Source organism: Mya arenaria, chromosome 2 (assembly GCF_026914265.1).
Source record: "Mya arenaria isolate MELC-2E11 chromosome 2, ASM2691426v1".
In the NCBI taxonomy this organism is placed as follows: Eukaryota; Metazoa; Mollusca; class Bivalvia; order Myida; family Myidae; genus Mya; species Mya arenaria.
Genome location: NC_069123.1, coordinates 64,844,875 through 64,872,167, shown reverse-complemented (window position 1 = coordinate 64,872,167; position 27,293 = coordinate 64,844,875). Strand labels below are relative to the sequence as shown.

At 40.9% G+C, this 27,293-nt stretch overlaps 1 protein-coding gene across 1 annotated transcript in view; it reads left to right on the top strand.

Annotated features, from left to right (window-relative positions):
- Window positions 1-23,495: 23,495 nt before the first annotated feature.
- LOC128216674 (protein ZGRF1-like) overlaps window positions 23,496-27,293 on the top strand; it is a gene marked incomplete at its 3' end in the record, with an annotated part of 55,347 nt that continues 51,549 nt past the window's right edge. Inside the window, exon 1 of the mRNA XM_052923312.1 lies at window positions 23,496-25,578. The remainder of the gene's footprint in view (window positions 25,579-27,293) is intronic.

Genomic DNA, 27,293 nt, shown 5'->3' with positions numbered 1-27,293 from the left:
TACATACAGCCGAATGGCCGAAACGTTGTTTCATAAATAAATAATTTGTGTTGAAGTTGGACTTCTTTAATTATCACCATACAAATGGCAACGAACATGAATACATTTCCTCCTATTTCCTCTGTCTTCTTGAAGTAGCTTATCGGCGGCTGTGGTTACGATCAGCTTGACCGGAGGTTCCCTGACTTATGGAGCTCCACCTTTCCGAACACCACATGGGCAGTCCGTGGGGTCGAACTACAGGAGCGTCATACAACGTCTTCCGTTAGGCATGAGCTAAACAATATCACTACAAATCATACATCTGCATTTTCAAACCGAGGGCGAAAGGGCGAAAAAGAAAATAGCACTTGTAATTTCGCCTTTTAGTTTGGCGGCGAAACAAGTAGGAGGCAAAGATCGAGGCGCCAACCCATTGGCGAAAGCCGCCGCATTGATATTTCTTGTTTCTAACCTCGAATTCCATGACAGGTTTTCGCATTTTTGTATCTTTGCATTTTCGGTGAGCTACACTGATCGGACCCAAATCGCAAGAACACCTCAAGTCAATTAAACACAAAAACAACAGCAAGACCAGCTTGGCGTGATTCATAATTCTACATACTTTACTTGAGAACTACCTGAACACATGAACCTAGCGGCCTGGCGGACTAACGGCGTGAAGTTTGCGGCCTGGCGGCTTAAAATTGTTTTCTCATTCATATCATTATTGTATTATTTTTCTGGAAAACAAAAATAAATCAATGTTTTATGCACTAATTGACATACTGTAGCGAAATGTTACTAACGTGTCATCCCCATGTTGCAAAGTATCAAAAACAAAGTCAAACTGCTATTTAACCGCAAATGATAAATTTCACTTTAAAACGAGTTGAAAACAAAAACTATATAATTATAGCAGCCCAGCAACGAAAAAAATTAATTTATTATTGATTTCGACAATCGCATTAAAATGCTTAGATATAGAAAACAATATTAGGCCGTTTTGGCCGCCTGGTCGCAAAAGTCATGCTGCTATCCCGCCAGGTCGCTTACTTCACGCCGACAGGCCGCCATACCGCTAGGCCACTCACTTCACACCGCAAGGCAAGAAGGCCGCTAATTAAAATGCCACTAGGCCACTAGACCGCTAACTTAACGTCATCTGAAAAAAACAACAACAAAAATAACAAAAAACAATTCGCACTGAAGTTGTTCAATGCATAGTCAATGGGTTTATTAACATTTCGTGACAATGAGACTGCCGGGACGGAGCATGGTGACGGTATGTACTGTGTCAGTGACGGTGAGACTGCCGGGATGGAGCATGGTGACGGTATGTACTGTGTCAGTGACGGTGAGACTGCCTGGGTGGAGCATGGTGACGGTATGTACTGTGTCAGTGAGACTGCCGGGACGGAGCATGGTGACGGTATGTACTGTGTCAATGACGGTGAGACTGCCGGGACGGAGTATGGTGACGGTATGTACTGTGTCAGTGACGGTGAGATTGCCGGGACGGTGCATGGTGACGGTATGTACTGTGTCAGTGACAGTGAGACTGCCGGGGCGGACGGTATGTACTGTGTCAGTGACGGTGAGACTGCCGGGATGGAGCATGGTGACGGTATGTACTGTGTCAGTGACGGTGGGACTGCAGGGACGGTGCATGGTGACGGTATGTACTGTGTCAGTGACAGTGAGATTGTTGGGACAGAACAGGGTGACGGTATGTACTGTGTCAGTGACGGTGAGACTGCAGGGACGGTGCATGGTGACGGTATGTACTGTGTCAGTGACAGTGAGATTGTTGGGACAGAACAGGGTGACGGTGTGTACTGTGTCAGTGACGGTGGGACTGCAGGGACGGTGCATGGTGACGATATGTACTGTGTCAGTGACGGTGAGATTGTTGGGACAAAACAGGGTGACGGTATGTCAGTGACGGTGAGACAGCTTGGGCGGTGCATGGTGACGGTATGTACTGTGTCAGTGACGGTGAGACTGTTTGGGCGGTGCATGGTGACGGTATGTACTGTGTCAGTGACGGTGAGACTGTTTGGGCGGTGCATGGTGACGGTATGTACTGTGTCAGTGACGGTGAGACTGTTTGGGCGGTGCATGGTGACGGTATGTACTGTGACAGTGACGGTGAGACTGTTTGGGCGGTGCATGGTGACGGTATGTACTGTGTCAGTGACGGTGAGACTGCTTGGGCGGTGCATGGTGACGGTATGTACTGTGACGGTGACGGTGAGACTGTTTGGGCGTTGCATGGTGACGGTATGTACTGTGTCGGTGACGGTGAGACTGTTTGGGCGTTGCATGGTGACGGTATGTACTGTGTCGGTGACGGTGAGACTGTTTGGGCGTTGCATGGTGACGGTATGTACTGTGTCGGTGACGGTGAGACTGTTTGGGCGTTGCATGATGACGGTATGTACTGTGTCGGTGACGGTGAGACTGTTTGGGCGGTGCATGGTGACGGTATGTACTGTGTCGGTGACGGTGAGACTGCTTGGGGCGGTGCATGGTGACTGTATGTACTGTGTCGGTGACGGTGAGACTGTTTGGGCGGTGCATGGTGACGGTATGTACTGTGTCGGTGACGGTAAGACTGCTTTGGGCGGTGCATGGTGACTGTATGTACTGTGTCGGTGAGGGTTAGACTGCTTGGCCGGTGCATGGTGACGGTATGTACTGTGTTAGTGACGGTTAGACTGCTTTGGCGGTGCATGGTGACGGTATGTACTGTGTCAGTGACGGTGAGACTGCTTGGGCGGTGCATGGTGACGGTATGTACTGTGTCAGTGACGGTGAGACTGCTTGGGCGGTGCATGGTGTCGGTATGTACTGTGTCAGTGACGGTGAGACTGTTTGGGCGGTGCATGGTGACGGTATGTACTGTGTCAGTGACGTAGAGACAGCTTGGGCGGTGCATGGTGACGGTATGTACTGTGTCAGTGACGGTGAGACAGCTTGGCCATGCATGGTGACGGTATGTACTGTTTCAGTGACGGTAAGACAGCTTGGGCGGTGCATGGTGACGGTATGTACTGTGTCAGTGACGGTGAGACTGTTTGGGCGGTGCATGGTGACGGTATGTACTGTGTCAGTGACGGTGAGACTGTTTGGGCGGTGCATGGTGACGGTATGTACTGTGTCAGTGACGGTGAGACAGCTTGGGCGGTGCATGGTGACGGTATGTACTGTGTCAGTGACGGTGAGACAGCTTGGCCATGCATGGTGACGGTATGTACTGTTTCAGTGACGGTAAGACAGCTTGGGCGGTGCATGGTGACGGTATGTACTGTGTCAGTGACGGTGAGACTGTTTGGGCGGTTCATGGTGACGGTATGTACTGTGTCAGTGACGGTGAGACTGCTTGAGCGGTGCATGGTGACGGTATGTACTGTGTTAGTGACGGTGAGACTGTTCGGGCGGTGCATGGTGACGGTATGTACTGTGTCAGTGACGGTTAGACTGCTTGGGCCGTGCATGGTGACGGTATGTACTGTGTCAGTGACGGTGAGACTGTTTGGGCGGTGCATGGTGACGGTATGTACTGTGTCAGTGACGGTGAAACTACTTGGGCGGTGCATGGTGACGGTATGTACTGTGTCAGTGACGGTGAGACTGTTTGGGCGGTGCATGGTGACGGTATGTACTGTGTCAGTGACGGTGAGACTGTTTGGGCGGTGCATGGTGACGGTGTGTACTGTGTCAGTGACGGTGAGACTGTTTGGGCGGTGCATGGTGACGGTATGTACTGTGTAAGTGACGGTGAGACTGTTGGGACGGTGCATGGTGACGGTATGTATTGTGGCAGTGACGGTGAGACTGCCGGGCTGGTGCATGGTGACAGTATATACTGTGTCAGTTACGGAGTGACGGCGAGAGAGTTATGGCGGTGCATGAAGACTGTATGTGCTGTGTCGGTGAAGGCGAGATAGTTTGGGCGGTGCATGGTGACAGTTTGTGGTGTGTCGGTGACGGTGAAACTGTTGGGGCGGTGCATGGTGACAGTATGTACTGTGTCAGTGACGGTGAGACTGCCGGGCTGGTGCATGGTAACAGTATGTACTGTGTCAGTTACGGAGTGACGGCGAGAGAGTTTGGGCGGTTCATGGAGACTGTATGTGCTGTGTCGGTGACGGCGAGAGAGTTGGGGCGGTGCATGGAGACACTATGTACTGTGTCGGTGACGGTAAGACTGTTGGGGCGGTGCATGGTGACAGTTTGTACTGTGTCAGTGACGGAGTGACGGCGAGAGAGTTCGGGCGGTGCATGATGACGGTATGTGCTGTGTCGGTGACGGCGAGAGCGTTGGGACGGTGCATGGTGACAGTATGTACTGTGTCAGTGACGGTGAGACTCTTTGGACGGTGCATGGTGACGGTATGTATTGTGTTAATGACGGTGAGACTGTTTGAGCGGTGGATGGTGACAGTATGTACTGTGTCAGTATCGGTGAGAGAGTTGGGACGGTGCATGGTGACGGTATATGCTGTGTCAGTGACGGGGAGAGAGTTGGGACGGTGCATGGTGACGGTTTGTGCTGTGTCAGTGACGGAGTGACGGCGAGAGAGTTGGGGCGATGCATGGTGACAGTATATGCTGTGTCGGTGACGAAGTGACGGCGAGAGAGTTTGGGCGATGCATGGTGACTGTATGTGCTATGTGATTGACTGAGTGACGGCGAGTGAGTTGGGACGGTGCATGTTAACGGTATGTGCTGTATCGGTGACGGCGAGAGAGTTGGGGCGGTGCATGGTGACAGTATGTGCTGTGTCGGTGATCGCGAGAGAGTTGGGGTGGTGCATGATGACGGTATGTACTGTATCGGTGACGGCGAGAGAGTTGGGGCGGTGCATGGTGACAGTATGTGCTGTGTCGGTGATGGCGAGAGAGTTGGGCGGTGCATGATGACGGTATGTACTGTTTCAGTGACGGTGAGACTGCCGGGCTGGTGCATGGTGACGGTATGTACTGTGTCAGTGACGGTGAGAGAGTTTGGACGGTGCATTGTGACAGTATGTGGTGTGTTAGTGACAGCGAGAGAGTTGGGACGGTGCATGGTGGCGGTATGTCCTGTGTCAGTGACGTCGAGAGAGTTGGAACGGTGCATGGAGACAGTATGTGGTGTGTCGGTGACGGCGAGAGGGTTGGGGCGGTGCATGGTGACAGTATGTACTGTGTCGGTGACAGCGAGAGAGTTGGGACGGTGCATGGTGACAGTATGTACTGTGTCGGTGACAGCGAGAGAGTTGGGATGGTGCATGGTGACATTATGTGGTGTATCGGTGACGGCGAGAGGGTTGGGGCGGTGCATGGTGACAGTATGTACTGTGTCGGTGACAGGGTGAGAGTTTGGACGGTGCATGGTGACAGTATGTGGTGTTTCGGTGACAGCGAGAGAGTTGGGACGGTGCATGGTGACGGTATGTCCTGTGTCAGTGACGGCGAGAGAGTTGGGACGGTGCATGGTGACGGTATGTCCTGTGTCAGTGACGGCGAGAGAGTTGGGACGGTTCATGGTGACGGTATGTACTGTGTCAGTGACGGTGAGACTGCTTGGGCGGTGCATGGTGACGGTATGTACTGTGTCAGTGACGGTGAGACTGTTCGGGCGGTGCATGGTGACGGTATGTACTGTGTCAGTGACGGTTAGACTGCTTCGGCGGTGCATGGTGACGGTATGTACTGTGTCAGTGACGGTGAGACTGTTTGGGCGGTGCATGGTGACGGTATGTACTGTGTCAGTGACGGTGAAACTGCTTGGGCGGTGCATGGTGACGGTATGTACTGTGTCAGTGACGGTGAGACTGTTTGGGCGGTGCATGGTGACAGTATGTACTGTGTCAGTGACGGTTAGACTGCTTGGGCGGTGCATGGTGACGGTATGTACTGTGTCAGTGACGGTGAGACTGTTTGGGCGGTGCATGGTGACGGTGTGTACTGTGTCAGTGACGGTGAGACTGTTTGGGCGGTGCATGGTGACGGTATGTACTGTGTAAGTGACGGTGAGACTGTTGGGACGGTGCATGGTGACGGTATGTATTGTGGCAGTGACGATGAGACTGCCGGGCTGGTGCATGGTGACAGTATATACTGTGTCAGTTACGGAGTGACGGCGAGAGAGTTATGGCGGTGCATGGAGACTGTATGTGCTGTGTCGGTGACGGCGAGATAGTTTGGGCGGTGCATGGTGACAGTATGTGGTGTGTCGGTGACGGTGAAACTGTTGGGGCGGTGCATGGTGACAGTATGTGCTGTGTCAGTGACGGTGAGACTGCCGGGCTGGTGCATGGTAACAGTATGTACTGTGTCAGTTACGGAGTGACGGCGAGAGAGTTTGGGCGGTGCATGGAGACTGTATGTGCTGTGTCGGTGACGGCGAGAGAGTTGGGGCGGTGCATGGAGACACTATGTACTGTGTCGGTGACGGTAAGACTGTTGGGGCGGTGCATGGTGACAGTTTGTACTGTGTCAGTGACGGAGTGACGGCGAGAGAGTTCGGGCGGTGCATGATGACGGTATGTGCTGTGTCGGTGACGGCGAGAGCGTTGGGACGGTGCATGGTGACAGTATGTACTGTGTCAGTGACGGTGAGACTCCTTGGACGGTGCATGGTGACGGTATGTATTGTGTTAATGACGGTGAGACTGTTTGAGCGGTGCATGGTGACAGTATGTACTGTGTCAGTATCGGTGAGAGAGTTGGGACGGTGCATGGTGACGGTATGTGCTGTGTCAGTGACGGGGAAAGAGTTGGGACGGTGCATGGTGACGGTTTGTGCTGTGTCAGTGACGGAGTGACGGCGAGAGAGTTGGGGCGATGCATGGTGACAGTATATGCTGTGTCGGTGACGAAGTGACGGCGAGAGAGTTTGGGCGATGCATGGTGACTGTATGTGCTATGTGATTGACTGAGTGACGGCGAGTGAGTTGGGACGGTGCATGTTAACGGTATGTGCTGTATCGGTGACGGCGAGAGAGTTGGGGCGGTGCATGGTGACAGTATGTGCTGTGTCGGTGATCGCGAGAGAGTTGGGGTGGTGCATGATGACGGTATGTACTGTATCGGTGACGGCGAGAGAGTTGGGGCGGTGCATGGTGACAGTATGTGCTGTGTCGGTGATGGCGAGAGAGTTGGGCGGTGCATGATGACGGTATGTACTGTTTCAGTGACGGTGAGACTGCTGGGCTGGTGCATGGTGACGGTATGTACTGTGTCAGTGACGGTGAGAGAGTTTGGACGGTGCATTGTGACAGTATGTGGTGTGTTAGTGACAGCGAGAGAGTTGGGACGGTGCATGGTGGCGGTATGTCCTGTGTCAGTGACGTCGAGAGAGTTGGAACGGTGCATGGAGACAGTATGTGGTGTGTCGGTGACGGCGAGAGGGTTGGGGCGGTGCATGGTGACAGTATGTACTGTGTCGGTGACAGCGAGAGAGTTGGGACGGTGCATGGTGACAGTATGTTCTGTGTCGGTGACAGCGAGAGAGTTGGGATGGTGCATGGTGACATTATGTGGTGTATCGGTGACGGCGAGAGGGTTGGGGCGGTGCATGGTGACAGTATGTACTGTGTCGGTGACAGGGTGAGAGTTTGGACGGTGCATGGTGACAGTATGTGGTGTTTCGGTGACAGCGAGAGAGTTGGGACGGTGCATGGTGACGGTATGTCCTGTGTCAGTGACGGCGAGAGAGTTGGGACGGTGCATGGTGACGGTATGTCCTGTGTCAGTGACGGCGAGAGAGTTGGGACGGTGCATGGTGACGGTATGTCCTGTGTCAGTGACGGCGAGAGAGTGGGGACGGTGCATGGTGACGGTATGTCCTGTATCAGTTACGGCGAGAGAGTTTGGACGGTGCGTGGAGATAGTATGTGGTGTGTCGGTGACGGCGAGAGGGTTGGGGCGGTGCATGGTGACGGTATGTCCTGTGTCAGTGACGGCGAGAGAGTGGGGACGGTGCATGGTGACGGTATGTCCTGTATCAGTTACGGCGAGAGAGTTTGGACGGTGCATGGAGATAGTATGTGGTGTGTCGGTGACGGCGAGAGAGTTGGGACGGTGCATGGTGACGGTATGTCCTGTGTCAGTGACGGCGAGAGAGTGGGGACGGTGCATGGTGACGGTATGTCCTGTATCAGTTACGGCGAGAGAGTTTGGACGGTGCATGGAGATAGTATGTGGTGTGTCGGTGACGGCGAGAGGGTTGGGGCGGTGGATGGTGACAGTATGTGCTGTGTCGGTGACGATGAGACTGTTGGGGCGGTGCATGGTGACGGTATGTACTGTGTCGGTGACAGCGAGATAGTTGGGGCGGTGCATGGTGACAGTATACATGTGGTGTGTCGGTGACAGCGAGAGAGTTTGGGCGGTGCATGGTGACGAGTATGTACTGTGTTGGTGACAGCGAGAGTGTTGGGACGGTGCATGGTGACGGTATGTCCTGTGGCAGTGACGGCGGGAGAGTTGGGACGGTGCATGGAGACAGTATGTGGTGTGTCGGTTTACTTTCAACTTACCTGTAAAACCATTTACACAATATTCTATTAAATTGTTCCAGTTGTTGATTCTCCTTGGCACAAAACTGACTATGAGCATTTCCATTCGGTTGAGAGATTTCTGACCCATATTGTACTACTAGTAGAACTGAGCTGAATAATCTGTAAACATACTTCGTCAAACTTATTCATGAATAAATGTTTAACATCTCTACGCTCTCGTCTATAGATGAGGGTAGAAAAATCGAGTGCTCGGCGCGCACGGTCCGTATACGAAAGGTGTGCTTTATCACAAAACATTATGTAATATCTTCTTTGCATTTGTTCTATAGCTACATGTACATTGTCTCTCCTGGGCTATGGTGGCCAAACTACTGTTGCGTATTCTGGTATTGGTGTTATTAAGGGTTTATATTGTACCAGCAACATGTCCTTATCAAGATATTCAAACGTTCTTTTATTTATCCCAACGTCTTTATTTGATTTTTTTTCACAATGTTTGATATATGAGTATCAAACAGCATCTTGCTATCAAAGATAACTCCAATATTCTTTTCCGGAGTGTCTATTTGTTCAATATATACATGATTTAATTAAATTCTTGTGTTTTAATTGTCCGAGGCTCTGACCTATATGCATTAACTTAATGACCAGAATTTAATTTCAGCTACCATGTTTCCGTCCACTTGGAAAGGTTGTCCATAATTCATCAATAATTTTCTTTGCTTTTAAAACATGGACAATTCATAAAACTGAACGATCGTCGGGCGTATAACGTAATTTAACGCATTCATCAGCATAGTTATATTCGTAGTTGTCGTTTATTCGTACTTACCTTTATGCAGCATTTAAAGGTGGAAAACACAACTCAAATAAACAAAACTCATTTAAACAAAATATACATCTATATAAAATGTTATGTTAATATTAGAACCAGCTTCGGATTATCAAAATTTTAATAAAAGTCTGAAGTGCAATCTTCTACCCTTTCTTGGTTAGTCCGTGATATTATAAGGAACGGTAGATTGCAGTACGAGCAATTGATATGAAACATGTATAGTTGGAGGGGCCTTCAAACCGAATCGCATATTTTTTACCTTCAATAGACACCGACTTTTACATAAATGTTCGGAAAGGAAATACTATATTTAAAAATACGTGCAAACTGGGACCAATAACCCTACTCCCCAGGTTTAAATGAAAGAAGACGCGTCGGACCAACTTAAAAAAAGAAGAAATTTTGGTGAAGAACAACACTGAACAACAACCTAAAAATATCAAATGTAAAAAGTCATTGAATCAGTTCGAAAAAAAAGCAAAACATTTTCTAACATAGATTCTTTGGTTGATTTCTGCTAATTTTAGTATAGTTTGCAATTTTGCGGCGAAAGGGCGACAATGCGAAAATCCGCCCCATGTGTAGGGGCGAAAATCCATCAAGTGGTGAGGCGAAATGTGGGTGCATATGAAAATTGTTGACTGCTCCGTCATAAAAATGGCGTCTGCTTAGCTTCCGAAGGCGGCGTTTTCAAAAAGACAATTGTACTCTTGGGCTCTGTATGTATCTCGTCATGTACATGCATGACCTCGTGTAAATAAAATCCTGTTTCGATCATTTTCAATGTTCACACAATCATCCTTGATAGACCGGTCATGTCCGAAGTATTATCCGAAAGTGCAGAGTTGTTTTTCACTGTCAAAGATTTACTTAGTAAACGTATGTGCGTTTTCACTAATGTTGGTCTGCCCTAACTAGTGTTGAGAGTAGAACTTTTGTGCCTCCGGGAAGGTTCAGATAAAAAAATGTGTAGTGGGCATACCTCTTACAAATTGTACAGATGAACCGTTTTGACAACTTATTTTTTGTGTGGGTATGAACCAGATTTTGTGTAAGTGTCTGAAAACCATAGATATTAACTGGGACCAATAATACAATGACTGGAAATGAGCCGTTATGCTTGAATATGTTGTCGCGCACATGCGCATTGCGCATTTATTGACGATTCGTGAACGTGACCGAAACATATCTTTATAATTTTGATGACTACGCTCTCGAGAAAGCATTGAGTGTTAAAATACCATCGCATTGATCAACCGTAAGTGTTTGTGTTTATTGCTTTCATGTAGTTTTAGTTTTTATTCGTTATTTATACCATTTTTTATAAGACAATGGGACAGCTCTTCACATTCGGATGGGTGATATCCGAACAAAATGGCGAAATTTGCCGTTTTAGTGATAGGTTTTGTTCGTTACTCTACACATACTAAAATAAATTTTGACAATTCGTTAATGTAATGGTGTTGGTATAGCATAGCTTAATGTAGTTGTACACTTTAAAAAAAAATTGATTTTAAAATTATTCGACAGTTATGTATTAAAAATTGTTCATTTTTCGGAAAATGTGTTTTTACTGAATAAATTCTACATCAATCTGCATCAATCTGGGGGGATTGAATTGCCTTTCAAAATGTATTTTTATATTTATTTTGGCATAATTTGGTACCTAACATATTGATGGTTGTACTGGGGGACTTTTTAATAAAATTACAAGTAAAAATTTTGTTAAATTTATGGTTTAAAGTTAGCATGTTTTTTTCTTATCATAATTTGGATTTGGATGAGGGTATGTATGTGGGTGCTGCGATAAATATCTTATTCCATATGTCAAGCTGAATAAAAAGTGACAGTGAGTTAATAGAATTAATGATATAATCCTTAAAGACAGATCAAAATGCAGAATCAATGATAATAGTGCTATATTTCACCTATAATAATATTTATTTTTTCCTTGGCGTATAATTTTTTACTTTTTTGTTGTTGCAGCATTTACTATTGAACGTTTTTACAACTTTTTTGGTCTTGGAATGAACCAATTTATGCGAGAATGCATGGAAACCAGTGATATAAGACTGCTGACAAATATCAGAATGCAGGTTATGATATTTATGTTAAAAAAAGCTCATGTTTCACATTTAAATTGTGCTTTCAGGTCCAAATGCGTCTGACGTGTTCCTGGCAGATTCCTTGTTTGGCTCATTCATAACTGAAGAAGATGGTCCTTCTGCATTTCATGAACTCCATTGATTATCAACTCACATTTGCTTAAAATGAATATATTAAAATGTTTAATTATGAAAAACATTTTCATTTCACTGATAAATCTCTATTCACCTCCAGAAAACAAATTGGGAAAAATAGAAAATCAGACACAATAGCAAATAAAATGCAAAATATACATGTTTTCATATATCATGTCGATGAGTATATACAACTAGTACCAATAGGTAATTAATGAGAATGATGCCTTGACTATGCATTTGTGTTGTACTTATGACCAATAATAAATTATCTTACTCCAACATTGTTTATTGGCTGTGTCATATTTAATATGAACGGTGTTGTTCTTCATCTACTGTTTGTATTGTAAATGTTAGAAACCATTGAAATAGAATTTAAAATCTCTGAAACTTCAGTACTACGTTTACAAAATTATTCTGCTTGTAACATATCAGCAAGAATGTAAATTATACAGGTAAATTATATTTGACACTGAAAAAGATTCGACTGTACTGAACTAGACATTATGCATGTGTTGTACGAGGGAGAGTCATGTATGGAATATGCGCATTCTTGTAATGAAACTGCAATGAAATACTAAACAATCAAAAATGTGTGTATATAAGTGTTGTAAGTACCGATTTGCTGTTGCTAGTTATTGCATGTACATGTGAATCACTTTTGTATGACATTTCCAATAAAACATTAAAACATTCCCACCTTTGCCGTTTTCCTTTCCATGTCTTGAACGCTGCCCACGTATTCCTGACACCGAAGCATAACTTTCATCACATACATATTGTTTCCGCGAATTACTTTTGTCACGGTCTCAAGGTTTTCGGAGGTTAATTGATTTAAAAATAGTTGCAGAATTTTCCTCAAAATCACTTTCTAAAAAGTTATATGCACTCTTAGTAAACCCACCAAGTATAGTTTCTAAATCCAAGTCATAAATAACGTAGTCCTCTTTATAATATGCCATTCTCACAAATGAAAATGTTTGAATTTTGTCAAAGTGATCGAAAGATGGTATTTGTTTGTCTACGTTTAATTTATTATAATTTGAGTAATATTATAATGTTTAATTGCCATGAAGCCGATTTGTGCCGACTTTTTAAAAAAAAGATTGGAATACTAATTACCCTTTGTGTTTTTCTTGCATGGCTCTTAACAACTTTTAATAAACACCTTAATTACTTCTTAAGGTGTTACAAACATTTATCGTGTTAAGATATTCTCACATCACACTTTAAAAGACACGTTTACGTACTGTTTCATACTTAACAACAACTTTTAATGGTTTCAGGCATGTTTCCCAGTTCATTTAGGGGTAGTACACATGGATTTATTTTAAATTTCGTTTCATCCCCAAACATATTTCTTTCGGACATTTTATAACAAATGAAAGGTAATTTAATAAGCTTGATATTGGTATATTAATTGTAAAACTCTCATGTTTAAAATTAAATAAATGATGATTTTCGTTAGTCATCTCCTGCTTTTAAACCTGCACTGGCGGTCAAATATTGCCGACTTTCATTTAACGTCTCTTTTTTAACTCGCCGGTTCAACGCCATTTTTTTTTATTGGTGCATTTCATGTCAAATGAAAGATAATGTTTTCAGGTTTATATTGGTAAATAAATTGTCAAATTCTCATATTCAGTTTTAAATAAATGACTATTTTTATTACACCTTTCCTCTTTTTTAAACCTGTTCTGGCGGTCAAATATTGCCGATTTTCATTGAACGAATCTTTTAACTGGCCTTTTCAACCCCACACATCTTTTTTCCTTAGTGCATTTTATGTTAAATGAAAGGTAATTTATTCAGTTTTATATCGATGTATAAATTGTTAAAATCTCATGTTTATAATTAAATAAATGATAATTTTCGTTAGACCTCTCTTGGTTTTTAAACCTGCACAGGTGGTCAAATATTGCCGACTTTCATATAACGCCTCTTTTTAACTCGCCGTTTTAACGCCAAGCATTTTTGTGTTATTAGCGCATTTACATGAAAGGAAAGGTAATTTATTCAGCTTTCTATCGGTGTATAAATTGTAAAAATCTTCAGTTTGATACTTTAGTAATGACCATTTTTGTGAAGGCATGTACATATTTCACTCCATACCGCATCGCTGTAAATCTTGAAGCTCGCGCTGATATCGATCGAATCATTGTTATCAGTGATAAAATCAACCGACGACAGCATATTCAGACTGACTTATGCTGTATAGCTTGGTTTCCTCTCCCTGTATTCTTACCCCCAGATATTAGACTGCTGATAAAATATCCAGTTATCTTATATGAGATTGGACCAATAACAAAGAGACAGGAATCAAACCTTTAAGGCAAAATATGTTGTCCTGCGTATTCCCTCTGCATTATATAAGTCCATATAAACAGCCGCTTCAGAGTCTTTGACGATTTTTGATTTGGCGACTATGCGTCCATACCCCATTTTTGTTTTCCTAGCCAGTTCCCAGCGCTAAGTATATTGAGCAGAAAGGTAACGGGCATCTGCTAGATGGTTTCAAAATGGCGATGCTTTATTGACAGAAGTCGATCTAAATAAAACTAATTATTTGTGCTTCATTAATTAAACACTTAAGTGTAATATGTAAAAGTATTGGCTAAAATAATTAATGTATAACTTTTGTGTTTTTATTAAACAGTGAAATATTAAGTATTGTTGAGTTACAGTTGAAGAATATATTTTACATTGGTATGGATCAGTCCAAATATATCCAAATGTTAAAAAAGTTCCCTAAACGCGCATTATTGTGGCTACCCTCTGGACTGTGCACATCCCTTCATTGACAGATTGTAAAAACATCTGAGATGTGAGAATGTTCATGATATCGTCCCAGATTCAGTAGATTTTTTATGAGGTTGCTATCGGCAAAACTGACTCGCATTTAGCGAGTATGCGAGCTTAAATTCGAGCCCTGGCAGCAACTGTATATCAGCGAATTGTTGTCCAGGTAAATCCTTTTAAGGCATGGAAAAACAGTAAAGTCTATCGAGGTGCAATTGAGGAATTTAATAGTCGTCAATGTATCGATGGGTCTGTGTGAAGGGCACGTTTGCCCTGGTGATGTATGTTATCATAGATATAAGCCTGATGTCCCTTCTTTCTAGGCGTTCAAGAAGTCCCTGCGTATTATTTGAAAAGAAACAAATTAATGTAAAATCATAGGAATCTTTTTCATGCTAGTAGTTATGTTCCATTCCTTGTTTAAATTATTAATTATATAATTATGTTAAAAATATATTATTTATTTGATATATTCAATTAGATTTAAATTTGTTTAAAACAAAATACAATCGTAAACAACCTTCTGTTTATACACAACATTGAATGTTTTTCTTTGACAGCATATCCATGCTATGTGACGTTCAGTCCTAGATGACTGGCCTGTTTTGGGCATATCTGCTGATGATTTCACCATGTTTGAAACGCTTGTGCTATATAGCCACAATACTTCTGGAATATTTTGCCAAACCACCCTCCATAAACTTCAGGGTTGCTGATTTTGTCATTCCTGTTGTAGCATAATGTTCAATAACACAATGTTGTTCTGCTCTGAACATTGTATCCATGAATTAAGCTGAACGCACTCACTACCTACAGGTGTTTTTTTATGCCCCGAAGGTGGGCATATTAAAATCGCACCGTCCGTCTGTCCGTCCGGCTCTATAACTTTCCCTTGTATGGACAGATTTTAAAATAACTTGCCACATGTGTTCCACATACCAAGACCACGTGTGGCGTGCAAGACTCGTGTCCCTACCTCAAAGGTCAAGGTCACACTTAGTGTTTATTCACAATGGAGTGCTGCATATAAGGACATAGAGTATAGGTTGTCATGTCCGGGCTGTAACTTTCTCTTGTATGGACAGATTTTAAAATAACTTGCCACATGTGTTCCACATACCAAGACGACGTGTCGCGTGCAAGACCCGTGTCCCTACCTCAAAGGTCAAGGTCACACTTAGTGTTTATTCACAATGGAGTGCTGCATATAAAGACATAGAGTATAGGTTGTCATGTCCGGGCTGTAACTTTCCCTTGTATGGACAGATTTTAAAATAACTTGCCAAATGTGTTCCACATACCAAGCTGACATGTCGCGTGCAAGACCTGTGTCCCTACCTCAAAGGTCAAGGTCACACTTAGTGTTTATTCACAAAGTAGTGCTGCATATAAGGTCATAGAGTATAGGTTGTCGTGTCCGGGCTGTTACTTTCCCTTGTATGGACAGATTTTAAAATAACTTGCCAAATGTGTTCCACATACCAAGACGACGTGTCGCGTGCAAGACCTGTGTCACTACCTCAAAGGTCAAGGTCACACTTAGTGTTTATTTACAATGGAGTGCTGCATATAAGGATATAGATTATAGGTTGCCGTGTCCGGGCTGTAACTTTCTCTTGTATGGACAGATTTTAAAATAACTTGCCACATGTGTTCCACATACCAAGACAACGTGTCGCGTGCAAGACCCGTGTCCCTACCTCAAAGGTCAAGAATACACTTAGTGTTTATTCACAATGGAGTGCTGCATATAAGGACATAGAGTTCAGGTTGTCGTGTCAGGGCTGTTACTTTCCCTTGTATGGACAGATTTTAAAATCACTTGCTACATGTGTTCAGTTCCACATACGAAGATGACGTGTTGTGTGCAAGACCCATGTCCCTACCTCTAAGGTGAAAGATACACTAAGTGTTTATTCACAATGGAATTCTGAATATAAGGACATAACAGTGTAGTTTGTCAAGTATGGGTGGTATTTTTTTATGTTCAGAGGCAATTTAAAATAACTTGCCATATGTATTTGACACGTAAAGGCAAGATCAACTTTTCATGTACTGACCTTGTTCGTAGGTCAATGTCACATTCGGGGGCATTCGTCACATACTGTGACAGCTCTTGTATGTCACTTTAAATTCAAACATCAGGTAATGATGTCAGTACAGATATGACACCATAAAATATGCATTCAACACGTTGACGTATTTGGTGCACAATTTTCATTTCACTTTGTTAAAAGTGAGCGCTTTTGTTTCATGTTACGTTAGACATCAAAGTGCACCATTCAAACTATACTATGGTAGGATTCTTTAAAATTAAATTTCTTTCAGAAATGCTTATATTTTGCGGCAATGACAGTTGTTTGGTATTTTAGTTTGAAATTAAATGTCTATCTAAAATAATATGCATTTTATTAGCTCAACTATTCGAAGTATATGGAGAGCTATACTACTCACCTAAGCGTTGTCGTCGGCGTCACACCTTGGTTAATGTTTTGCATGCAAGCACACATAGGTTAATATCTAAGCAACTACCTGAGGTATTGCATTGAGACATCATACAATGGTACTCAACCATCCAACCTACTTAATTTACAAAGTTAAATAACTCTAGTTTGCATTTAATGCAAATAATTGCTCTTTATTATTCAACTTAGAAATTCTGGTTAAGGTTTTGCGTGCAAGCACACATAGGTTAATATCTCAGCAACTAGTTGAGGTATTGTATTGAGACGTTATACAATGGTACTCAGTCATCCAAGCTACTTAAATAACCAAGTAAGATAACTCTAGTTTGCATAAAATTAAAAAAATGGCCCCTTTTTTATTCGACATAGAAATTCTGGTTAAGGTTTTGTATGTTACCATTTTTAAGTCAATACCTCAGCAAATACATCATGTATTGCGTTGAAACTTTACACACAGGCTCCCAACCATTTAACCTTCTTATTTAATCAAGTAAGATAACTCTATCTTTCATATTATATAATTTTTGCCCCTTTATTATTCGACTTTGAAATTCTGGTTAAGGTCTTGCATGTTAGCACACATAGGATAATATCTCAGCAACTACTTGATGTATTGCATTGAGACTTTATACAATGGTATTCAACCACCCAACCTACTTGAATAACCAAGTTAGATGACTGTATTTTGCAAAAAATGGCCCTTTATTATTAGACTTAGAAATTCTGGTTAAAATTTAACCACATTTATGTTAATAATTCTCAGCACATCATGTATTGCATTGAAATCTAATCTAACAGTGATCCATGCATGTTTTGCCAAAACTTTTCAATCCTTACACTGAAAAGCGGCGGAAAAGTTGAGCACGCTGTCTCTGTGACAGCTCTAGTTTCTTGTCAAAGTAGACCTTGGATGATTTCTGCCAGCATGGTGCGGTGAAACTTATATTGTATTTCATGTGTCAGAAGAAATTATATGCTAATATGATGTAATGCTTAGGATCAGATCGTAACCAATACCTGTGATAATAAAGTCATATTTTACCACTACCTATACTGTACCTTAACTCCTCCTGGATGTATTTTGTAAAACCAATCAAAATTTCAAGAGAACTTTCGCTTGCTGCTATAAGGGTTTCACCATTTACATTTTCAATGTACAGATTTCAAAATAACTCAAAGGCAAAATGGGAACGTTTACTTCAGTTACAACCAATACATAACTCACAGACATAACTAAACTCTAATTATTTTTCAATTGTACTTCAGGTCCATCTGTGTCAGACATGTTTCTGGCAGATTTCTACCTTGCTAGGTGCTTGCTGAACACAGTGAAATTACTGTGACAATCTAATGGCAATTACTACATGATCTATATATAAACCTTCCAATTGGACAAAGAGCATTTTTCCTTAGACAAAATATAACGTAATATTGACCGGTCTATTTATAGACCCAAAACAGTTTATTATATGACATCATAATAACGCTGGAAAATCGTTTTAAAAAAAGCCATATTGACCTGTCTGTATAAAGACTGGAAACAGTTTAGCATGTGACGCCTTGCCTCGGTCAATAATGATTTTTTAGTCAATATGACAGCATATTTCAGTTAATAAGAAAACAGTTGTACCGGTATATTATTTGACAATCTTTCTGAGCTGAAACAGCTAGTTTGTAATACTATATTGTTCATAAACGTTACAGCATCATCACATTAATCGCCTTCAAACAATTCATGAATTGCTCTTGATGGATAGAATAACTTGATAATTTAACATGTATCTTAATATATACAATTCATTGCTTGTATCGATGTGGTCATATTTATATTAAGTTGTAGGACTGAAATAAAATGTAAATACTTTGTGAATCTTCAGTTTATTCACACCCTGTGTGTAGGGGTATGTGGATATCATTATTCTGCGAACATTTCAACGATAATCATTCCAAGAAAGTAAAAATTAAAGCAAACCAAGCTTTTGAGACACTTTAAACCACTACAATAAAATAATTAAGATTAGTATTCAATTCAGACCTAATAAACAGGATAATTGATGAGTTTATATTATTATCAGTTTTAATTCAAGCTGTGAGTAGGATAATCAGTTATGTTCACAGCTTTGAGTGATTGTGTTTGATTTAAGTTGATTCTTGTCTGCTTTTACACAAAAATGTGCGAATTTACACAAAAATGTGCGAATTTACACAAAAATGTGCAAATACTAATTCTTGTTGTTGTTTTTTTCCGGCATAGCGGTGACCAAGAGTTAATGATTTATAATGAAAATGATACCTTTAAATTCAACATTTATTTAAATGTAAGCTAAATTATTTTATCTTTCATGTTTCCTGATGAGATCATGCAAACCATGGAGACAGTTGAAGTTTTTTGTTATATTGGTATAAGATAAATGAAGATCATTTTAAAAATGTTAATATATTTGCACTTTGTTTATGTCCTTGCTGCACTTCTGTCAATATTTGTTACAATATAATTTATATCATGTGAAAGATACTGTTCCCAGCTTTATATCGGTCTAAAAATTGCAATCATATCAGTAAAGAATAAAAAAGTTATGATGATTTTCGTAAAACCACTCCTGTTTTTTAAACCTGCTCTGGTGGTCAAATATTGCCAATTTTCATTTAATGGCTTTTCGTTTCCATGCCTTTTTAGCTTGACTATTCAAATAATGAGGGCTTTCCTACTCCCCCCAGCATCGTCATCGGTGTCTAGATAAATTTTTAGAGCAAGTTGAGATTTTTACTTATAACTCTAATACCCTTCATTCAATTCACTTAAAGCTGCACTCTCACAGATTAAACTTTTTTATTTTTTGTCTTGGAACGAGCCATTTTCTGCGAAAAACCATGGAAACCAGTCATATAAGACTGCTGACAAAAATTAGATAGCAGATTTTTAACTCTACTATTCGAAGAATACGGAGAACTATACTACTCACCCAAGCGTCGGCGTAGGTGTCACCCCTTGGTTAAGGTTTTGCATGCAAGGTCACATAGGTTAATATCTCAGCAACTACTTGAGGTATTGCATTGAGACTTGATACAATGGTACTCAACCATCCAACCTACTTAATTAACCATGTAAGATAACTCTAGTTTCATTTAATGCAAATAATTGCCCTTTATTATTTGACATAGGAATTCTGGTTAAGGTTTTGCGTGTAAGCACACAAGGTTAATTTCTAAGCAACTACTCGATGTATTGAATTGAGACTATTGAATGATATTCAACCACTCAACGTAATTGAATAACCAAAATATATAACTGTATTTTGCAAATAATTGCCCTTTATTATTAGACTTAAAAAATCTGGTTGAAATTTTGCATGTAACCACATTTATGTTACTATCGCAGCACATCATGAATTGCATTGAAATCTAATCTAACAGTGATCCATGCATGTTTGGCCAAAACTTTTCAATCCTTACACTGAAAAGCGGTGGAATAGTCGAGCGCGCTGTCTCTGTGACAGCTCTTGTTATATTTAAGTTCAAAAATTGATATTTTATGCATTTTTCTTAAACCATTAGTTTAAGCCATAAAACATTAATTTTTGAACGGAAACATGAAAATCTGTGATCTGATCTTTTAGTATTGGTTTGCAGATATTTACGCAGAAATTTGCTCTTTCCAAAACAAAAAAAAGTTGTAAAAACGAAATATCTGTGAGAGTGCAGCTTTAATATATCACACAGTTTGCTCAGGGCCATTACTTTATGAGGTTAGATGACCCCTGATTGACCCCTGAGAACAAAACTAAAGTTTTTAGGGCAGGTTAAAAGGTTAAGGGCAAGTTGGGTTTTTTACTTTTAACTCCAATATTCTTCATTCAATTCACTTCATACTTCACACAATTGTTCAGGGCCATCACAGAATGAGGTTAGATAACTCCATATTATTCTTTATACAAATCATGGCCCCTGATTGACTAAGGAACTAAGGTTAAAGTTTTAGGGCAAGTTGGGATTTTAATAAAAAAATCTTCTAAACCCTTCATCCAATCGACTTATTACATTGACGACCATCTTCCAAGAAGGTTAAATAACTCCATTTTAACCCTAAATACCAATTATGACCCTTGATTGCCTTTTTTTCAATTTTTTTACTTTTGACAGGCACATTTTTATATTCTTAACCAGGTTTTCACAAAGGGAAAACTGTTTATTAGAATGACTTGCGTCTTGTTTGGGCAGGCTGGTGGGAGAGCAGCTTCAAAGTCACCTTATGGATCGAATAATTTTAGCTTGGCTTGACATAAACAGACCAGACTTGGTATTTAGGAAGAGTTTATGGTGATCTTTCATGGGATTGGGTTTGAGGCCCCAAGGATCAAGGTCAAGGTCAAAGTTACCATTTATTGAAAAATGGTTAGTATTGAATATATTGATATATAAATAATAAATAAAAGGGTCGACAAATTGCAACCAAACTTAGTATATATGAAGATTTTTCCAGAGACCTTTCATGAGATTATGTTTTGGGCCCAAAGAGTTATGGTCAAGGTCACTGTTGCTTACAATGGAAAAATGGTTAGTACTGAATAACTTATGTGATGGTTGACATAGTGTGACCAAACTTGGTATATAGGACAAGTTTATGGAGACCTTTCATTGGATTGCCTTTTGGCCCTCTAGGGTCAAGGTCACTGTTACTAAAATAAATTACCGGTTGGTACTAAATAACTGTAGTTATGGTTGACATACTGTGACCAAACTTGATTTGTAGGAAGAGTTTATGGAGAACTTCAATGGGATTGTGTTTGAGGCCCTATGGATCAAGGTCTCTGAAACCAAAAATAGAAGAAAGAAGTTGAAACTGAATCTCTTCTGCCAATCATTAAAAAACCTGGTTTTGTAGCATTGGGGTTCTTGTTTACTTTTTAATTTGATTTTTTTATTGCTTTTGACTGGCACATATTACATCATTGTTTTCACTTTTAAGACAAAGCCGCATAGTCTTACGCCAGCTCTTGTTTTTTTTCTTATGGGCACATTTTATATCAAATGGAAAGTAATTTCTTCAGATTTAAATTGGTGTATAATAATAATAAAGACATGATTTACATGAGGGCACACATGTATTCATTCACTTGCTACTGCATCGCTGTAAATCATTAAGCCACGCAATCGATGCATTGTTATCAGTCACTGGTCACGTGACTTCAATAAAGAAGTTAACTCTGATAATTCGTAAACAAATATAATCAAAATAATGTCATTTTGAAAGATGCCTATTAGTTTGATTGAGTATATTTATGGAAAAATAAACTATGGATTGGAAACTCCTTCTTTGTCTATATAGATTACCTTGAACCCTAGTGAGCAACAAGATTTCATCTGAGATCATAGCCTTGATAACAACTTAGCTCCTCCAAATTTCTTGATACTTGCTGAAAACATGCTAAGGAACGTTGGTCAATTACTATGTCTCCACCATTCATGGGGAGACATATTGTATTCACCATGCACCATTCATGGGGAGACATATTGTTTTTGCCCTGTCCGTCAGTCAGTCAGTCAGTCAGTCAGTCAGTCAATCTGTATGTCACACTTTGTTTCCACTCAATAACTATAGAATGCTTACACCCAGGAACTTCATACTTGGTATGCTGGTTGGTCATGACTAGTATATGACCCCTATTGATTTTGTGATCAGTAGGTCAAATGTCAAGGCATGATAAACTTGAGGTGAAAAAATGGTTTTCGCTCAATAACTAAAGATCCTTTGGGTCCAGGAACTTGATACTTGGTATGCTACTTGTTCATGACTAGTTAATGACCCCTATTGATTTTGAGATCAAAGGGTCAAAGGTCAAGGTCCCTGTTACCTATAGGTAAAATGTTGGCAGGGACTTTAAGCTTAAAATTGGTTTCTGCTCAATAACTGAAGAACGCTTGTACCCAGGCACTTCATACTTGGTATGCTAGTTGGTCATGACTAGTAGATAAATCGTATTGATTTTGAGATCAGTTATTCAAAGGTCAAGGTCACCGTGACCTTGAGGTGAAGAATCGGTTTCCGCTCAACAACTAAAGAACACTTGCACCCTGTCTAAGGAACTTCATACTTGGTATGCTAGTTAGTCATGACAAGTAGATGAACCCTTTTGATTTTGAGATCAGTTGGTCAAACGTCAAGGTCGCCGTCAAGGTCGCTGTTACCTTCAGGTAAAATGTTGGCGGTGACCTTTAGCTTGAAAATGGTTTCTGCTCAATAACTGAAGAACACTTGTACCCAGGAACTTCAAACTTGATGTGCTAGTTGGTCATGACTAGTAGATGACTCCTATTGATTTTGAGATCAGTAGGTCAAAGGTAACCTTGACCTTGAGGTGAAGAAACGGCTTCCGCTCAATAACTAAAGAACGCCTGCACCCAGGAACTTCATACCTGGTATGCTAGTTGGTCATGACCAATAGATGAACCCTATTGATTTTGAGATCAGTAGGTCAAAGGTCAAGGTCATTGTGACCTTGAGGTGAAGAAACGGTTTCCACTCAATAACTTAAGAACGCTTGCACCCAGGAACTTCATACTTGGTATGCTAGTTGGTCATGACTAGCAGATGAACCCTATTGATTTTGAGATCAGTAGGTCAAAGGCAGGGATGATAAAATTCCGGATTAATCCGGAATTCCGGATTTAAGGCCTCACGGATCGATTTTGAGATTAATGTAAATCCGTTGAGTTTTTTCTAGGGGGGAGGGGTACAGGGAGCGAATCGAGCTCAGTTCGAACAATATGGGTACGAAAGGTGAGTTTTCCGGAAGCGTAAAGCCGGAAATTAACGAACCTATTTACGTCTTGGCAATCGAGCTATATGATTGGTTAAGATAGCATCCGGTGATTACGGAAATTACCGATGGGACTAGAAGACAGTATCCGGATGGTCGTATCCGGATATGACAGACGACGAAGACGAATAAACGGGTATTGGAAAATTGGAAAAAAACGACCACCACCAACTTCTAAAAACATCGATTCGTCGATTTTAAGGGTATATTTGCCATTTATTTTTAAGAGAAATTCCCAAAACGTTTCTTTTTAAGTAAATAGAAAGTGATCAAACTGATAATGAATTTTGCGCATGTAGCATTATTTCGGACATCCCGATTCGGATTGTGTCATAACTATCGATTTTTATTTTACAAATTTTATTTGGCCGATTGAAGTTTACGCTGTAAACCGTTTCTTTATTATTCTCATAATGTTTGAAGCTTTGTTCTCAATAAGAAGTGGCTGTTGACCATAATGGGAGGTTCAAATGAAAATTGGTTTGGTTCAAATTTAAACAAAAAAATGAATAAATATTTTGTAGTAGTAATACATATTACGTAGAGGCAGTCATTTTATTTTCTATTTGAGACAGTTCAACAAAACTTCTTGAGGACCCAGTTTGAGTGAGATTTAAATTCTATAGTTGTGAGTGTATTTCCAGTTATGTTGATGGTTACAAAAGTCAGGGATGAACAGACACCTCAGCCAGTGCATCCAGTTATTCCTGTCAATGACTGACAATTCAATCCAGAGGCCATGATACTTGGATTTATGGCTGAACATGCTCCCTGGCACCACAGTAGTGTGTCTTACTTAACACACTTGCCAAAGATACAAAAGCTCTCAGCGAATTAAAACTTCAAAGGTGTACAGCATCATACAAGATGACTTACGGAGTGGCTAGCCATTTCAATGATGAACATGTGGAGGAGTTAATGGATCTCGGTTTTGTTTCAACTAAGACAAGTCAACAAACACAATGAGAAAACTGTTGCAGCTATTTTTCTGCTATAGAGAAAAAAATAGTGTTGAGACATTTGAATCTTAAAAATCACTAGGGCTGATTCTGAATCAATTTTCATAGAATTTGAAAGCCTGTTTGAGAGACTTGAACTGCCGTGGGACAATCTAGTTTGTGTTCTACTGGACTCATGTAACACCATGAGGGGAAATAATCTGGCTTAGGGACCAGAATACGTCAAAGTCCACCATGTCCACAACGGCTACGCTGCCAAAGCATTTAAGTCCCGTTTGGATATTACTTGGAATAATATATATATAATAATTAATAACACTATATTCTCATCAAATGTGCAGAAAATGGAATAAATACTCTTTTTATGATACATAAAAATTGAATAATTAACACTTTTACAATAAACATTTGCAAGCATGATAATCGATATGTTGTTCATTATTATAAATCAAACATCCCACAGTGTAGACTGTTCATACACAGGCATTTGATCATAGCCAGTTGAGTTTTATGGGAAGTGGACAACTGAACCAAAATGTCAGGTACATGTCTAATGCCTGTGACTTCAGGTAAAAAAAGTAAATTTAACTTTGTTTAAAGACAAAGGTGTTAAACTTCACTGCTAAGATTCCTGATAATTGTTCTGATTGTGGATGTATCGTGTTGTACATAATTATATCTACCAAACCGAAAGATGTACTCCTTGAACACTATTCTAAGGCAAAAAAGGGTATTAGAATCCCTGAAATACGGAAAGCTTCGCCCCCCTTGTCCCCCCACCAGGGCTTTGCCCTGGACCCATCGGGACCTTCAGCGGCCCCCTGAACCCCACGCAGACATTTTCAGGATTGGCAACTTGGCTCTGTTATCATCCCTGTCAAAGGTCAGGGTCGCCGTGACCTTGAGGTGAAGAAACAGTTACTGCTCAGTGACTAAAGAACGCTTGCACCCAGGAACTTCATACTTGGTATGCAAGTTGGTCATGACTAGTAGATGACCTCTATTGATTTTATGATCAGTCGGTCAGTCTGTACAGGGATATAACTTTTCTGGACCACTAGCCAGCTGGGCTCATAGCTTTTACATATTTTATTTACATCCAATTTAAATCACTGACTCACCCATTGCTTTTTACAAGGGAATGACAGGTTTAAAACAATTCAAATAGGCATAGGCAGCTTTGTTAAGGTTCTCAAAATGTTTTCTGCCTGAATGTTTTCAAAAGGCGTTTCTTCACCTTTTGGTATAGCAAGGGGCCTTTTGTGTGTATCACTTGTTTCATGTTTTAATACTGTCAAGTTTATACAATTCACAGTAATATTTTACAAAACCAGCAGACGTACTAAAAACAAACCAAACCATGATCGGTATTGGACGGCCATGGACGGTAGTTCGCCACTCGCCATTCGAGCGAACTTTTTTTGATCGGTATTGGCGACCATTTAAGGAAGTATTTAAGCACTGGCCGTTTATTTTTTCATATTCTTCAAAATGCTTTTGTTATTAGGCCTTGCAAGCTTTGTAACGCCGTCAATAAATTTCCTCATAAGTCTACATGGGTGCGGCCATATTGGATTTTTCTGATGCGTGATTGGCTCTCGCAATTATCCTATTTCCCGGCGCCAGGTACTCTTTTGCAAGAGGGTTTTCTCGGCGACAGGGAGCATATTATTCTGACCCCTACGAAAATATCGGACTCGTCACTCGGGCAAATTTCTTTTGATTTTCAGTCGCCCAGATCGGAAAAAGATTGCCATTGGCGAGTGGGCGAGTGCTAAGTTATATTCCTGCTGTATGTCACACTTCGTTTCTGCTCAATAAATAAAGAATGCTTGCACCCAGGAACTTCATACTGGTACACTCGTTGGTCATAACTAGTAGATGACCCCTATTGATTTTGAGGTCAAGGTTGCAGTAGATGTTCACTATTTAATACAGGTGAATAAACCAAACCTCACTGTTGGATCATCTCCAGTTCAAAATTAGAAATTTCATGTCCATCATTTATTTTTTCTCGGCACACAATAGGGGAGACAAGCGCTTTTTCAAAAAAGCAATCTCTAGTTTTGTTCTAATTTCACGGATATGGGACAAGACTTTACGAAGAATAATAGAGTTATTTATCAATGATTTTAATCATTCAAACATTTCTTAATTCTTGATATCAAATTATATTAGTCCAAAAAGGTCATATATGAATTTCTAATTACATGAACATACAAATGTTTTGACTTACAAGACCATGCTAATTTACAGCAAAGCTGACCGAAATTAACAGAGATTACCATTTGTCTTCAATGCGAGAAACTGGCGAAATTTTCTGCAACACTTTCTGAGGGGGTATGAAAATTATTTCTTCAGGGAGTTTCCAATCCAATATGTGCTTGTTGAGTATACCTACTCTGGATTCTAGTTAATGTAGGCATTCAAGACCAGGAAATATGCGACTTTATGCCGGAAAGTGCACCTACGGCATCCTTTAATATAAAAAATCCAGACATCAATACCATTTTTGACTTTTCATTCTTAAACTTAAAACTTTCAACATGAAACTATACTACCGGTACCCATGTTTGTTAAGAAATCTAGTCTACATGTGTAACATGTACAACTGCCAGTCTGAAATCGAAATAGTGCTGGTTTATCATGTGACATTAATTCACAAACCTGAATATAAAGGAC